The sequence below is a fragment of the Macaca nemestrina genome, chromosome 3 (genome assembly GCF_043159975.1).
Source record: "Macaca nemestrina isolate mMacNem1 chromosome 3, mMacNem.hap1, whole genome shotgun sequence".
Classification (NCBI taxonomy): Eukaryota; Metazoa; Chordata; class Mammalia; order Primates; family Cercopithecidae; genus Macaca; species Macaca nemestrina.
The window spans coordinates 53,442,950-53,461,042 of record NC_092127.1 but is presented as its reverse complement, the minus strand read 5'-3'; the positions used below and the strand labels follow the sequence as shown (position 1 = coordinate 53,461,042).

Sequence of the window (18,093 nt, the reverse complement as noted above, 5' to 3'; positions counted from 1 at the left end):
GGTACTTACCTGTCGAGTGTTCAACACAGCAATTATTGCTCCAGTCAAATTTTCCTGCCCTTATGTTTTCTAATATTTCCTGTTTCCACTCATATATTAATAGTTTTTATCACACTCACATAAAATTCCCTGTTGGTTTCTTTTTTTTATTTGCCATTTTTACTAAACTATAAGTTCCTTAATGGAAGAGATGGTGCTTAGTATGGAAGAGTCATGCAATTAATTCGTGTTGAATGGACACATGCACACATACCCCTTAGTTTAATTGATGACAAAGAATGGAAATTTATCTTCTAGACCACATATTTACCACACAGTATTATTCACTGAGAGAATATGATATAGCCTAAAAAACGTCTGAGTACATGTAAAATTTAGCAATCCAGATATAATTTGTTAGTGTTTCTATCGTTTTAATTGTAAGAGAGGCATCAAAATAAAGAACTTATTTAAAAGATTGATTTACTTATTTATACATCCAGGTCAATACATACTTGCCATACATGCTTTAATTACTAAATTTGTATTATCTCTAACCAATTAAATGGTTAAATACAAATCCACTAAATGAAGGTGCATGTGAGTCAATCTACCACTATTTAAAAAAAATGTATAAGCAGATTTCCTAGAAAATCTAACTCCTTTTGGAAAACTCTAAATTAATAGATAAAAAAACACTGATTTTTAAAACTACAATACTGATTTAAGCATATTTAGAATTTCCATGTGACCAAGGTCAGCCTTGTGTGAGCACTCCCCAGTCAGGAGATTTCTTAAGCCTAAACTTGAATTAATCTAGTAACTCCTAGAATCAACCGTTACATCTTTGTGTAGATTTGGGTTGTATGTGTGTTAGGGAACATTAGAGAATATCAGTAGATGAATTTTGAGGATATTCAGAATATTTGCAACTCTAGGACATATAAGGAAAATAATTCGCAGTGTTTCTGAAAACCAGGTGATTATCACAAAAGTGGGTCATAATAGTCTCTACTGAAGTACAGTTTATAAGGTTTATCACATTAATGTTGGATAATGCAAATGCAGTACTTTAACAAGATACTATTTTTTGAATGTAGAGCCTTCACTAAATATTTTTAATTTGATTAACCTGTTGTTTTATAATTTAAATTCTAATGAATACTCAAATATTTATAAAAGCTTTTTAAAATGTTTCTCCACAGGAAAAATATAGACATCAAATTGTTTAGTAACACGCACAAAAATATTTGGGTAGTATAATTTACATTATTTACCTTGTTCCTAACTACTCTGTAATTTTCTTTATCTTCTACTGTGTCTTACACAGTGCATAAACATCAGTAATAATCTGTGTTTGGTTATCTGCTTTATATGTGGATCCTTCATATTCTTTTAATTTCTGGCAATACTCCACAATCTACACTTCATCTATGGATAAATCCCAAGACATTGAAATTAAACCTTGCCCTTCAGCTTCGCTGCATACTAATAAGTAACTTTGAGCAAAATGGAAATGTTCTTTCTGTACAGGCAACGTAGTCCTCTTTTAAATGTAAGTTTGAATAGTTAGTTTTATTTTTTTCTTTCATTCTGAACAGCAGGATTGGCTATGGTTTCTGAGTCTTTTGGATTTTGTCTCAATTATATCTCTAACATTGCTCCTTCCAAGTCTGTATCATCAATTATGGCAAAACATCTTTGAAAATAAGCTCACTGATTGAGCCAAATTCAAAGAGACATTCAGTAACACATTCACATTTGTTTAATAACCTCATCCTCATCTCTAATCCATGAGTTTAATTAAACTCTGTGCTTTTATTTCCAGGTATACATTTTCAATGTTATCTTCGTGAATTCAAACCAAGGTTCTGTCCCAGTAACATAACTAGAAGAATTATAAGCAAAAGCAATGAGTCAGTGCAAACCATGGAATACAGATTTCGGAGTCTTGTATTAGATATTCCCCCAGAATGAATTGTACAAAGCTTTTTCTCATTTATACCATTTAATTGAAAGTATTATGGGAAAAAAATGGCAAGAGTTGTGTCTCTGACAAGAATATTGAAATACAAATTTATTAACTGAAGACCTGTATGTTAAACTTCAGTTAGCAGAAAACTAAGATAAATTAAATAGAGAAAAATATTTGATATGAAACAGAACATTGGAACATATGTAAATTTAGCACTCTCTGTGTATATCTACATTTTCCCCCACCTATCACATTTGTCATTGTTTCATTGTTAAGTGTATAAAGGCACAATGAAAAGAAACAAAATGTCATAGGCTACTTAACACATTGCTTTCAGATACTACAGAGAACTGTAAATCTGACTAAACAAATGAACCCCGTAAGTTGGCTATACTTTGGTGATTTCATCCTCACAATTCAAGATGGAAGGTTCTCAGGAAGCCTCAGACTTCCCCAGTCAGGAGATTTCTCAATAAACTCCAGTCTCCTTCAGCTTGCATTCAGATAATTTGTTACGGCTAATCAGTTTGCAAGCATTTTTTTTTGTTGTTTTTTTTCTCTCAACTTCAGACTGGTTAATTTTCAGGGACATTTACCACAGGTTTTGATGAACCTAGTATGGTTACAATTGATTCTTCTCATGAATGCAGTTCTCTTGTGGGATCAAGATTTAATTCCTACTCGCAGATACTAAAGCACACAGGGAATTGGTGTGATGTCAATTATAATCAAGTTTCAATTGGAGAAAAAAAAATCAGTTTTTTTCTCTCTTTCCTTTTTTTTTTTTTTTTTTTTTTTTACTTTTTTGCAATAATGATAAGAAAACTTACATATGCTTTTAAGTGTGGCTTAAATCTATATACACGTCAGACATCTTGTTTAGTTGGTACAGTATTTCTTTGTTTCTTCTCATTTCCTAAACTTCTTTTCTGGTTTTGGTTTATAAATTTTCTTTTCCCTTTTACTAGAATAGCATTTCTAGTTTTCAGGCAGAACTCTGCCTGAGCACTTCAGAACTGTAGATGTACTAGTGATTTGACATTTATTCTGAAATTTTTTTATTTTGTATTTCAAAATCTCACTTTTTTTTTTTTTTTTTTTTTTTTTTTTTGAAACGGAGTCTCGCCCTGTCGCCCTGGCTGGAGTGCAGTGGTGCGATCTCGGCTCACTGCAAGCTCCGCCTCCCGGGTTCACGCCATTCTCCTGCCTCAGCTTCCTGAGTAGATGGGACTACAGGCGCCCGCCACCGCGCCCGGCTAATTTTTTGTATTTTTAGTAGAGACGGGATTTCACCGTGGTCTCGATCTCCTGACCTTGTGATCCGCCCGCCTCGGCCTCCTAAAGTGCTGGGATTACAGGCGTGAGCCACCGCGCCCGGTCTAAAATCTCACTTCTTTACCTCTTATCTAACTATCAGCACCAAAAAGCTATTTCTTTCCCAGGCATTTCTTCCCCAATGTTTTCTTTCATTTTTAGGATCTATTACTTTGGAATTAAAGTTGCAATTCTACTTACTTTATCCACCTACAGTATAGTAATGAACTAACTCTAATCAAATGAATAAATATATAAGTAAATAAGAATAAACCTACTAAGTTTACAAAGAAACCAGTTGCCATAAAGGTCATGCATCCATACTGCATATATTTTAATCAGATTACTTAGATACCTGAAATTTCACAAATATTAATCAGGGTTTAACACAGGAAATGGAACAAGAGTGGTTTTAAACAGAAAGTGATTTTATTATTAGAAAAAACTATAGCGGGAGATAGAGAAACTGACTCTGAGCTAGGCATTCCTGAGTTACTCTCAGCATGTGGTGGAACTCATTCAATTCTGCAACACGAGACACCCATGAAATACAGATAACAAACAACATCTTAGTTGAGATATAACACTCAGGAAGCCGGAGTCAGAAAAATGCTGCCATTGTTCCTGCTTACAATGGAGCTGTCATCACGACTGCAACTGGCTCTCTCAATAATGGAGAAAGTCAGAAGAGAGTTACTGTGTGTTGACTTAAAGAAAAAAAAAAAAATACAAAAACAAAGATCAAAGCAATGTATCCACAGCTTGGTCTGGTGCCTGCAATTGTCTGAACTTGACCCTTATCCACAGCGCTATCTTTAAGAGAGTCACAGAAATGTGCAGAGTCAGGTCATTCTATTATAGAAAGGCTCATGAGAACATGTGACATAAGGCCAAGTGCTTAATTATCTCATCCTATCTAATATTTAAAAGGAAGATTACTTACATTACTTAGTAGAAGATAAAGAATAATGATTCATTTAAGTAATGTAACAAAGGATTCCTTAAAAACATGAAATCTCTAAGTTCAAAGGTAATGTGAAATATTAAAAAGGGAAACATAGACCTACTCATCACATTAATTTTAATATTATCATTCCATGACAACTTTATAAAATAGTATTTGCGAAATCAAGGCAGTCAAGGAAACTGCAACCGATTCCTATGTTTCGGGTCAAAGGGGGACTTCATTACTCAGGGATAAGACATTGCAACATAGATTTTTAAAAGATGATGCTTTTGTTAATGTTAAGTGTTAGGAGCAGTTCTCTAGATCCTTGAAGGAATTGGAAGAAAAAAAAAAACTGTTTAAAAAAGGGCTTGCTTTCGAAAGAAAAACAAAATCCTTTAAGCCACCTACTAATTCAATGGTTATCAATAGACAGTTAATGTTGGAGATTCATCATGACAGCCATAGCACTTTGCAGATTTTGAATGAGTGGGCTGGCATTAAGTAAATATTTGATTAATAAATGAATACCATTTTAAATGACTGATTAAACCAACAAGATAAAACTAAATTACATTTGCTTTACTATATAATGAGTCAGAAAAGTGTGTCATAAGTTTTTGGAAGATTTCTAATAGAATTGTTATAATGAAAGTTTCAGTTAGTTGCTGGGAGAATTGCAATCATCTGACAATTCATGTTTGTGAAATAGCCCATTTGCCAATGATACCAGATAAAGAAAGCAGAATTACTATATTAATTTCAGACAAATATGCTCAACTTAATAAAAAACGCTGACAGTTGTTCTGCTTTTTCTGTTTTAGTATCAAGGCTTTACACTGTTCACTCTGTTTCTCTTGTAATACTGGAAGTTAAAATAAATATGGTATTAATACGGAAGCTATCTGTCACCTTAATAGTATATGATTAAATAAATACAACAGACACTGAATTTGACATTATTTAAAATATGTCATCCCTGAGATGATAACTTCCAACTAAGTATTTTGTCATTTCTGTAGTCCTGAAATGTAATATACCCTAAACATCACATGTTACTGCCAAATCCTCTGCTAGAAATAATATATAATTTCAAGTTTATTTTTTATACAATAAACCTTTATAGAAATGTCCTAAATATAATTAAATATTTTCAAACAACTATTCTCCATTTTCAAACAACTATTCTCTATTTTCAAATAACTATTCTCTAGAAAGTTCTATTCTCTAGAATTTTCAAACAACTATTCACTAGAACTATTCTCTATAAATTATTATAATTTTAGTTATATGATTTGTAATTTTTAAGGTATTGTAAAGAATAATATACTTGAATTTTATATTTATATACTTGTTTGACATTCATGAAGATGTATTAGGTTGCTGCAAATGTAGTCGCAGTTTTTGTCATTACTTTTAACAGCAAAAACTGCCATTATGTTTGCACCAGCCTGAGACCTTAAGTGAAACCTAGAACCTAGCTTTGGGCTTTACATCTAATTTATACTACAATTCAATAAATATGCCATGCAAGTTAATCACATTCTCTTATTAGTGAGTTGATTTAATACTTACAGATGTGACATATATATATTTCATCTTAATTAAATATATAACATTAATTTCGGTATTATATATTATATATTACACATACAATTTTAATTACCAAAATATATGACATCAGGGAAGGAAATGATAAGCATATTAAGAATATATTAGAGAATAAAAAACAAGAACAAGAAAGAAATAGGTCTACTCCCAGTGTGTGCTCATGGATACAATAGTAAAATACATGATATCCAATTTATAAAAATAAAACTAGATCTCAGAGTTTACAGCTCTGAAATTCAATGTATTACACAGTGTATTTATTATTATATATGATTTAAAATCTCAGTATGTGTTATTATTTTGTTGACATAGATATAACAGATACATTTATTTACTAGATATACTCGTTTAACACATTTTTAATCTTTAACTGATAAGATATTTTTATTTTGACTAGCCTGAGCAACATAGTGAGATCCTGTGTCTTCGAAAAATTTTTTTAAAGGACATATTTTTATATACTTCATAGCTATTCATTGTAAAAGTAATTTTCTCCTTGTCAAATGTATAATGATAAATGCCTAATTACAGTCTATCTGTGCTGGTTGTAAGTAGGAAAACTATTTTGAAAACAACTATTGTTAGATAAGTAGACTCATTGCCTAACTTATACATGATCAGTACCTATACTAATCCTTCCTTTCTAAATATTACTCATTTTCATTTTCTGAAACACCTGTTTCCTATGGTGCTCAGTGTTTTTGAAGTTTTCTTCCCCCACTGGAGAGCATCAGTTCTATCAGATGCACTCACAGAAGGATTTGCTGAGCATTTGCTGCTTAAATAAATGGTCCTCTGTTAGAGCCTGTTGTTTTCTTAAGATATTTCCCATACATTTCCAATTAATCCCCTTTACCTTCAATTGGCCAAAGCTGGTTTCTGTGGCTTGCAAGAAAGTTAATTAACTGATTCCACTGATAGTTAGAAAAATGGATTGAGAACAAGTTCTATAATCTTTATCAATTTTAAATGATCATGTACTTTTGTAGCTTATTTCACTGATGATAGGTGCACTTTGAAGTTGTAAAAGTAAATCAAAAAGTGATCAGGTTTTCTACTGATATTAACATTATCTTTACACCATTTTCAAAATAAAGATAAATTATTCACATGATGACATTTTACAGCATTTCATGATAATTCTGATATATGACTTTGGTGAATATTGTGTATACAAAAATAGATTTCATAGAAATACAAATAATTAAAGTTATTCTTTGGAGGGTTATCGACATTGCTCTCGTATAAGCAAAATTTAGTCATAGGTGTAGTGTTAAATTGACCTTTTTTATATATTTGTGAATATTATATTTGTTCTACTTATCCTTTGATTGTACAGTATTCTAAAAAAAATTATTTCAAGTAGATGTAAAAATTCCATTCAAAGAAGTACACGGAATCTTACTTTTGACCATTAGGTAACCTTTTAATGTATTCCTTTAATGCTGTTTTCTCTCTTGGGCTTTCCAGTTTAACTTTATACTCATATCAGTACAATGCCGTATGTAGGAGCTTTCATATCTTTGTTCTATGACATAACCGTCATGCAATTTTTGGCAAGTTGCTTAATCTCACTAAGCCTCGGTTGCTTCGTGTGTGTGTGTGTGTGTGTGTGTGTGTGTGTGTGTGTGTGTATAAAATATCCATTTCTAATTTTTGATGATAAAATTAGAAAATTTATCTAAAATGCTTAGACAATTTATCCACAATGTGACTGATGCAAATTAAGAATTCAATAGTTAGTTCTCCTAGGTAGAATTTTTAGTTGATGCCAACTGATATAGTAAGTGATGTATTTAAATGAATGAAAACAGAGCTAACTGAGAATGGATTGGAATAATTATCTGGTTATCTGGGGTGAGGTAAAATATATTTTGAGTGCTCAAATCTTTTAAAAATCTCTCTCTAAAGTGATTGAAAAGATAGTAAAGATTATTTACTACATTGGAAAATCTGCCTAAGAAAATTTTTTTTTTTTTCCTTAACCATCTATGTGACTTTTTACAGGACAATTTGCCTGAATTGTCTTCAGGAGATACAAGAACTGAGTCTAATTTGTGCCATATTTTTAAATAGCAAATGTAGTCATGATGGTACAATAAGTAATCAATTCACAAAACTCTTTCCAATCAGAGTTTGATTTTTTTCTCATATGATTGAATTGCTTTACAAATAAAATTTAGGAATTTAATAGCATTTTTTGGTATAATATAAAAGTAATTTTAAAAATAAAAATATCTAATTATTATACTATGTGCTAGATTTTTACAAAATTATCAAGTAGGAGATATTACATTGGCTATCTTTATAATTTTATATATAACATTAATTATTTGATACAAATCCCATGGTAAAAGAACAAAAATGTTAAGGTTTTCAAAGTTTCTGTTGTCATCTTTGAATAAAAACAAATAAACAAACAAAAGCAAATTCCATGAACCCAAAAAGAACTAAGAATAAGAGATGTATAATTTTGAATCTATGGTTACTTTTTGGTTACCATTGCCATGCATGATACAAATAGTTCAGTTTGAAGAAAAGAGAAACACACTTGGCCCTCAGTTGCTTGCAACCAAATTCCTTTGTACAGGTGTTTCTGCTTCATTTTCTGTCATTTCATTTTACAGTTGATCACATATAATTTTATATATATCTTCAGATTCTTTAAAAATTTAACTAGACTCAAAGCACAAAATGTTTATAACTATGTAACTTTACATATGCTAATTTGTTTTTCTCACAATATTTCACTTGGAAAATGTAGTCTTTTCTTCTTTCACTTTATGTTTTAAATTATGCAAAGTAAGTATGTGACTAAAACCCAGAGCAAAACTCTTCCTAAGTGATTGTTACAAGATAAAAATGGACTAAGTGGGCATGTAGGAAAAGTTGAGTGCACTTTAAGAGTTAGTCATTAATTTAAACACATTAATTTTATCTGCAGGAAGAAATACTAATGCATTGGTGTACAAAATGCTGTACATAATAAAAAGCTAACAAAGGGTATCCATTCACCATTAAAGTAATTTCACACCTAGTCTATTATGTAATGTGCTATGAAAATACCTCTTTGCTTCAAGATATTATTATATTAGGTTGCACGTACAAATTGAGTTTGCCTCTCTGAAATGAAGATTGCAAGCATAGTAATAATCAAATACCTGGACTTGATCGATGAATTCATTCTTTCTTTCCATGTTTAGAAAAATTATTGTTTCTGTAGCAACCCAATTATAAGAAAGTAAATAGAGGAAAAGAGATAAAACTATTTGTTAGCCATACATCTCTATATTCGATGGGAGGGTAGAATAAAATGCATGGCAATTTCAGTGCATTGACCTTCTTTCCCAGATATTTACTTTTAGCAATTTCTGGCAGGAATGTCAAACAAGAATATTCTTTTTTATTTTTATTTTTTCAGACACAGACAAACTCTCACCCAGGCAGGCGTGTAATGGCACAATCTCAGCTCACTGCAACCTCTGCCTCCCGAGTTCAAGTGATTCTCCTGCCTCAGCCTCCCGAGTAGGTGGGATTACAGGTGTACATCACCACGCCCAGATAATTTTTGCATTTTTAGTAGAGAAGGGATTTCACCACATTGGCCAGGCTGATCTCGAACTCCTGATCTCTGGTGATCCTCCTACCTCCGCCTCCCAAAGTGCTGGGATTACAGGCGTGATCCACTGCACCCAGCCAAGAATACTCGTTAGTAAAAACATCATCTTACACTGATCACATGCACTTTGACACTGAATGATAATGAAGAAACTGATAATCACATTTGAATAAAATATATATTTCAAAAAAGAAAACGGTTAAGTAAAATAATAGAAGCTTCACAAAGTACCTAAAATGCTTAATTTTGTATGTCAGAATTTGTATGTCAACCATTTGAATTTTATTCACCTGGCATGATTATTCAAAGCTTCCACCAATTCTGTTAAGTCACACTAAGGAAGCAAAAAAAAAAAAAAAAAAATTTTTTTTGACCAAGAGAAGATCCTCAATTTCCACTTTTATTTTTATTGATTTTTTTGTCAGTGTTCTATGTGGATTAGATTGGATTAACTGGGGATTTAAAAACTGATGTGTAGTGTTGCAATCCCTTGGTTAGCAATTTTTTTTTTCTTTTTTTTTTTTCTTTTTTTTTTTTTTTACATATCCATAGTTTACTGTCATAAGGGGAAAAAAAGAGGAAATAAAAGGAAGAAAAAAAATCCCTCTAGGATTTTTGAAGAAAAGCTGATGACTATAAAACAATTTAAACTCTACTAGATACTACTTCAAGGTAAGCCACAGTACTTAAATTTACGGTTTTTATATATATATATATATCATATATATCATATATATGTGTGTGTGTATGTATATATACACACACTCATATATATCATATATATGTGTGTGTGTATGTATATATACACACACACATATATACATTTTTTTGTATATATGTATATATACACACACACATATATACATTTTTTTGAGACTTTTTTTGTATATATGTATATATACACACACACATATATACATTTTTTTTTTTGAGACAGAGTCTTGCTCTGTCACCCAGGCTGGAGTGCAGTGGCACAATCTCTTGGCTCACTGCAACCTCCACCTCCCAGGATCAAGTGATTCTCCTGCCTCAGTCCCCCCTCAGTAGCTGGGATTACAGGCATGTGCCACCATGCCCGGCTAATTTCTGTATTTTTTAGAGTAGTCTGGCTTTCAACATGTTGGCCAAGCTGGTCTACAACTCCTGGCCTCAAGTGATACACAGCTTCTTCCTCCTAAAGTGCTAGGGTTACAAGCGTGAGCCACCTCACCAGGCCAAATTTAAGATTTTTATAAAGCATTAACTGTACAGTTTTATGGGAAAAAGTATTAATAAATATACCGTAATTTGTAGATGAATTTATGTCTGCAAAATCTTTCTTGTGTATATGTCTATGATTCCTTAATAATTAGGTTTGTAAACAAAACCTGTGAGAAAAAAATTAATTTTAGGTAGAATATAATTGTTTTATCTATATTCAGATACTGTGTTGATTATTTTTATTGATTACTGTTTATTTGTATTTGTTGATTATTTAATTTGGTAATGGTAAATATGATACTTGATAGCAGGCTCATTATATCATGAAAAATTATAACTTTTAATTTTAATGATATTTTAGTATAATAGTACAAAATGTTTCATAATATTGGGCTCATACTGACTCCCAGTACAACCATGCAAATTATTGATAACAATATGCAGATACTTAAAATCAACTTTCAAAATTACTAAAGTATGTAACAAAATGAACTAAATGATAATATTTTTACTTTAAAAAGTAGAAGTATGTTTCTGAATCTAAAACTTTTCAATTCATATTTCTGATTTCATTTGGAAAACATTAGGAAATAACATTTATTTTGATAATATTTAACATATATATTAAATAGAAAAAAGTAAGCACAACTATTTAAAGATAATAAATCAGTAATGTCCAACAACCTAGATGAGGCCTCTAATTATTTTTTTATTAAAATAACATGGAGTAATATTGGGCTAGGTAATTCTGACAACAAACCTGTAAAGCCAAAAAGAAAATCTGCCACAATATATCTATTTACTGATATTCATTCAACATATCAAAGACCTAATGAAAGGATAAAACAAAAGGATTCTGGGACAAAGATTTAGGGGGATGATGGAAATATGGCAGTTAACCAAGCATTTTGGAGCCTCAGGTTCCTTAAATCAGTCTGCTAATTCTCAGAGATATCTGTTAAGGATAATAAGGAGAAAAAGGTCTTTGAAAGAGTCATAAGCCTAACAACACAAAAATTGCAGATCAGGTTATGTCAAGGTAGGTCCTTGTAAATCTGTCTTATTTTAGATTTGGACTTTTGGAGTCTACACTCAGAAATCAACTCTTCCTATAATTAAAATAGTTCTTAAAGGAAATTAAGTTTAACTTTTAATCCCCTTAATTTAAGATAATCCCAGAGACAAAATATAAATCCTTATTTTGAAAAAAAATGTATATTATCCTAAGCTTCTCATTATTTCTACATTTTCTTAAATATAGTTTCAGTCGTTCAACGAAATAAATCAGGCAACTATACAATGATCCAAACCAAGAGTTAAAAGAGGAAACAGAAATAAATCCATAGAAGTTTCTAAAAATTTGACTTTTTAAATGCAAACTCTAAAAGAAGGCTCACAAACCACGAAGTAATAAAAATGCAATAACAAGGCATATCAGAGTAAAACTGCTGAAAAGTAAAAATATTGAAAAAATCTCATAAGTAACCAGGAATAAAGATGAATTACACTCATGGGAGCAACAATTATATCAGCCTCCACACAAATAACAGAAATAAAATAAATATGGGAAAGAGAAGACAGTGGAAGGATGCATTCAAAGTGTAAAGAAAAAGTTATCAACCCAGCCAAAATATTTTATAACACAAGTGAAATAAAGTCAGCTTTAGAGAAACAAAAATTTTAGAATTTGTCACCAATTGGCACACAGAAAAGGAAACAGGGAATTGTATTTTTCAGAAAGAAAGAATAATGTCCAGACGATAGCACAGAAATGTAGAAAGACATTTGAAGAGTGTAAATCTAAGAGAATGTTAACCTTGTAAAATAAGAGATTCGTGAATGCATGTGTTAGAATATAAAGCACTAAAATAATTGCATATAATTTAGGCTTTAGAGAAAATGGAATTTTTAAAAATCTATTAAAGACTTTATGTTATCTAAGAAGAAGACAAAAGAGCAAAGTAATATTAGGATTTTCTTAGCCAACAAATTATGACGTAGTCTGTACACTACCACTGAAAAACATTAGACATACAGACACATGTATACCACAAAACTGCCAAGCTAATTATAGAAGGAACATAGAATAATAAAGCATATCAATCCATCAAAAAGACAGAGGAAAATAAACATTGAATAAGTACTGCAAATAAGTCACCATACAATAAGTTAGTATACTCAAACTAATATAGGTTAGAAATCAGGCTAAGTGTAAATTAACTAACTGCTCAAATATAAAGAAAAATAATTGACAGATTGTTAAAAACTATGTGCTATGTATAAGAAAACCTGTATAAAATGTAAAGACGAAGAATGTTTAGAAGTTGAATGATAGACCAAGATATGTCAGGAATAATAGACAACCTCTGAGATGGCCAACAATGATTCTCACCTCCTGTTCACTCACATGTGTAGGACAGAATTATACTATCATATTTAATATTGTTGACCTGTGTTACCTGTAGAATTTTGAGGCAATGCCAGTGTTTCATAGTCTATATTATAAAATATATTGTGATTTTTACATTGTGCTCTTTTGGATTGCTTACTCTGGAGGAAGGCAGCCTTCATGTCACGAACATCCAAGTAACCTGGAGAGAGGAAAATTGAGAAGAAATTAACACTGCAGGCCAAGATTCAGCACACTAATTCTAACCATGTTGAGAGTCAATTTTGAAACTCATTCTCTAGCCACTGTCAAACCTTCAGATAACTGTAGCCCCAACTAATATCTTGATTCCAAACTCTTGAGAGATGCTGAAGTTGGAAAAGTCCAGCTAAGCTGCTCACTCACACAAATTGTGAGAAATAATAAGTGGTTATTGCTTTTTTTAAGCCACTTAGTTTTGGGATGTATTGTTACACAGCAACAGATAAATGATTTACCATGTAAAAAAACAGTAACAACCTACAATGAAACGATAAGTACATCTATATTGATAGCCAATAAAAGTCTTTTAGCCAAAAACCATTACTAGAGATACATAAGGGCATGCCATAATAATTACAGGATCTATTCACCAAGAATATATAAAAATTCTAAATATCTGTGCTCACAATAATAGAGTTTATTGGTAAAGCAAAGGGATAACTGCCTCTCAATCCAATAAAGCTACATATTCACAACTAAACATTACCTGCAAAATGCCTACATATTTAAAAAATAATATACAATAAGAGATCTGAGAGACCAAAATAGACATTCCTTTATCAACTAAGATGGACCCTAAGGTTAAATAAACAAGTTACCTATGAGTAGAAGGTTCAGGATAGCTAGCATGGAAACTTCCTAAGTTCCTAGGGCTACAAGAAAAAACACAATGTTGGATAAATTTCGTAACCATTGGAGCTATCAGGCAAATTATCAGACCCCTCATAACTCTGATTTACAGCTCAGACCACTACAACTCTGACTGCACAAAGGACCAGTCTTTCAAACCTTATTTTTTGTTTTTTATAAGCAACGGAAGACCTTAAGCCAGTTTCAGCCAGTTTGTAGGGGCTGCACACAAACTGTCTTTATGTCCTATAGTTCACTATCCAAAACAAAGAAAAATTCCACCTTACTTCAATGCAAACACCCTGCTCCAAAGTGAACATGAAACATATGTTACATATATGTTTACCCATTGTGTATGTGCTGGGCTCTCACAAATATGCACAGATTTTTCCCTAAGCCTGATGAATATGTATGATTCTCCTTTATAATATGGACCCTGTAAGGCATAAAACCCAACGCCCTTCCCCTCTTCAAAGAAAGAGCACCTTCAATCCATGCTGGAGACTCTCTGTTCCTGATTTTCAAACTGATTATCATCAATAAAACTATCTATTATTTAACCACACTGGCGGTATTTTGGATGACAAATATATACTGTATATGTAATATAAGTAATATATAAATAATACTATATTATTGGCCAGTGACAAAAACACTCTAGAAATTAGATTATATTTTTGAGTGTGTGATATGGGAAATACTACAAATCAAAACAGTATTAAGTAATTAAAGCCATTTTCAGAGAGAACTACATAGTCCTAAATATATTATACACCTAGAAAAAGAGACCAAAACTTGAGGGTATATTTAAAGAAGGCAGAAAAATAACACCTAATTAAGCCTACAGATAGTAGAAAAAAAATAATAAACATAAAAAGTAAAATTAATAAAATAAAAGCATAAAATATATATTATCAAAGAACAAATTGGTACTCTATAAAATGATAAAATTTTAACTCTTTGGTAATACTACTGAAAATTAAAAATTAAGGTGCAATAATTATTGACACAATAAATAATAGGTAGGTCATTACTATAATCCTGTGGACAATCAATAGGCAATAAATTAATACTATGAAAAGCATAGTATCAAAATAAGAACTTTTAGATTTCATAGAGAAATTACTAGAAAAATACATCCTAAAAAACTAAATGTAAATACAGTATCTGAATATTCTATTACTATTTAAAAATCAGAAATATATATATATATTTTTTTTTTCTCTTTTGAGATGGACTCTCACTCTTCCGCCCAGGCTGGAGTGCAGTGGTGCAATCTCGGCTCGCTGCAACCTACACCTTCTTGGTTCAAGCGATTCTTCTGCCTTAGCCTCCTGAGCAGCTGAGATTACAGGTGTGTGCCACCATACCCGGCTAATATTTTGATATTTTTAGTAGAGATGGGGTGGTTTCAACATGTTGGTCATGCTGGTTTCAAACTCCTGAACTTGTGATCCACCCGTCTTGGCCTCCCAAGGTGCTGGGAGTACAGGCGTGAGCCACCATGCCGACCTAGAAACCTTAAACAAAACCATTTCTACAATCAAAACTACAGGCACTGATGGCTTCACCAGACAATTGTAACAGTAGTCTATTTAGAGGAATGATTTCAAAACACAAAAATGTTTTGAGAAAATGGAAAGAGTGAAAACATCAACAGCTCACTTCTGTGATACCAAAAGCCAAAAAGAATATTAGAAGAAAGGGTAGTGCAAATCAACGTTCAAAACTTTAAAGCAATTAGCAAATGGAAATTATTTTATTGGGCAGTAAGAAACTAATTTCCTCAATTTTATTTCTGCAAATATTGGCATTACCTATCACCTAGTTCTTTTTTATTCAGTTTAGAATTATTTTTGGAAGTTAAAACTTTTTTTTTTTTAATGCCAGTCAACTCTATGAGCTGAAAGTTCTGACTGCATTTTTTTTCTAAGACTTGCCACTTTCTCTATGAGTATTTAGGCTCTTGTGATTGGTCTAACAGATTGGTCAACAGTAATCTAGATAATGCCATGAAAGTATTTTATAGATGTGATAAACATTTATAATCATTTGCCTTTAAGTAAAATAGGTCAACCTTTCTAATATACATAAGCCACATCCAATCAACTGAAAAACTAAAGTGTAAAAGCAGATCATCTGCAGCAGAAATTCTGCTTTGAAATTGTAGTCCTTACAAACTTTAGACTCAATACTAAAACGGTAACTCTTGTCGGAGTTTCCAGTCCGCTAGCCTGCCCTAGGCATTTCATACTTGTCACCTGGCACAATCTCATAAGCCAATTCCTTAAAATCTATCTAACTTTATCTATCTATCTATCTATCTATCTATCTATCTATCTATCTATCTATCCATTTATAATCTATCTAATCTGCCATATTATACTTATATATCCTCATATTATCTATATTCATATCTGTGTCATACTGGTTGTGTTTCTCTGGAGAAATATGAATTGATACAGATACGTTGGGGTTACCAGTTTCTTTGTGTCCACGGCTTTAATCTTTCTAGAAGCCTTCTGACAAGCTAAAAGAATCTAGAACAGTTCCTTATCCTTTCAGAATTCTTAAATTTTGAATGATAATCACATGCGTATTGGAAGTCCCCCAGTTTCAGTCTATCTCCTTCCTACGAGTGTATTATCATGGTCATGCCCTTGATTTGGAGAAAAACAGTTTAATTATCCAAGCCTTGGAATTTGTAAACTGTCTCTTCCACTTTAGTTCGATTTGCATATCAGCTCATTCTATTTTGAGCACATCTCTTTCTTGTGTTCCTCAGTGATGCAGCTAAGAGTAACTAAGAAACATCGTCAATACTTTGCCTTGAAATCACCTTGCTCAATTTTAGAAATCCCTCAGATATATTTTCTGAATTACAAGCCACTGCCTTTCCTATGAGAGTTTCCTTTTGACCTGCTGCCATTCTAACATACTGCTATGTATTTTAGATTTAAGCTCTGGGTACCAATATCTATATAATTCAGTTTTGTCATAATAGTACCATGTAAAAAGTCATCCTAAATTTCACTAGCTTATGACAAAACGTTTATCCCCATGAGGGTTCTTAAGTGCAGGTGACTACAGTTTAGCATATTTAGTAGTTAGATGGCTGTGTTTTAGGTTGCAGTTGTTTTTGCTTTCTTCAGAGCTGAAGAATTAAGTTCACATCTGCTCTATTTTTTACTTACATTTAAAGGGAAGCAGTTACTGAAGCATGATATTCCCATGACACCAGAATTGTAAGAACAAACAAAACTGTGCAAATATCTTTAAACCTTCTCAAATCACAACTGGTTATATTATAGTGGACTATTCAAATCCCTTTGCCAAGTGAACATCAACCAGCAGACAAGTATAGTCGGCCCATAGTGTGAGGGGATGAGAAGGGAGTCATAACTAACCCATGTCACAGAGAAAAATTTGTTATAACTCTGCATTTTACCTGGAGTGTATTTTTATAAGTAGAGTCAAGTAATTTTTTTCCTTGTTCAGGTACATGTTCTCAATTGCTATCAGCAGTTACTGTACCAGAAGAGTAACTCTCGGCCTTTACTCCTCCAATTAAACACCGCCAGGAGGTTGTCCATGATGCCAACAACAGCTCTGACAAATGGTGAAATCACTATAAATCTTATGTTGAAAGTTTTAAGCAGGTAAACATTAAATGAAAAAGACAATAGCAATTGAAGGCAATATCTGATGTGCTCTGAAGTAACTATTCCTGATAAATTAATGTTGTGCAATTATCAATGGTGTTAGGATGGAAAGTCCAATGTAAATTATTATAGTGAAGTTTATAAAATGTTTGGAACTTGAGAAAAGGGAAACATTGTTTATTGAGATCCATGGGGAGTGAAGAGTTTGTTTAATATTGGAAGCAGAGCCAAATCATTTCAAAGATTTGAAAGATCATTTCAATGATCAAATGATTTAAAAAAAATCATTTCAATGATTTGTTTAACATTGGAAGCACAGCCAAATCATTTCAAACTTTAATGTAATGTAACGATTAAATACTTATTATATACCTGGTTTTTAAATAGGGGTCACAATTTCATATTCTTGAAGGAAACATTTTTATAACTTAAAAAATATTGGATATATATATGTATACATATGTGTGTGTGTGCATATATATATGTATATAATATTTTTAAGTCTGT

At 31.8% G+C, this 18,093-nt stretch overlaps 1 long non-coding RNA gene across 1 annotated transcript in view; it reads right to left on the bottom strand.

Moving 5' to 3' along the window:
- Positions 1-13,214, bottom strand: part of LOC139362167 (uncharacterized) — a 100,041-nt gene extending 86,827 nt beyond the window's left edge. Inside the window, exon 1 of the long non-coding RNA XR_011620523.1 lies at positions 13,194-13,214. This is a non-coding gene — a long non-coding RNA (uncharacterized lncRNA). The remainder of the gene's footprint in view (positions 1-13,193) is intronic.
- Positions 13,215-18,093: the final 4,879 nt, after the last annotated feature.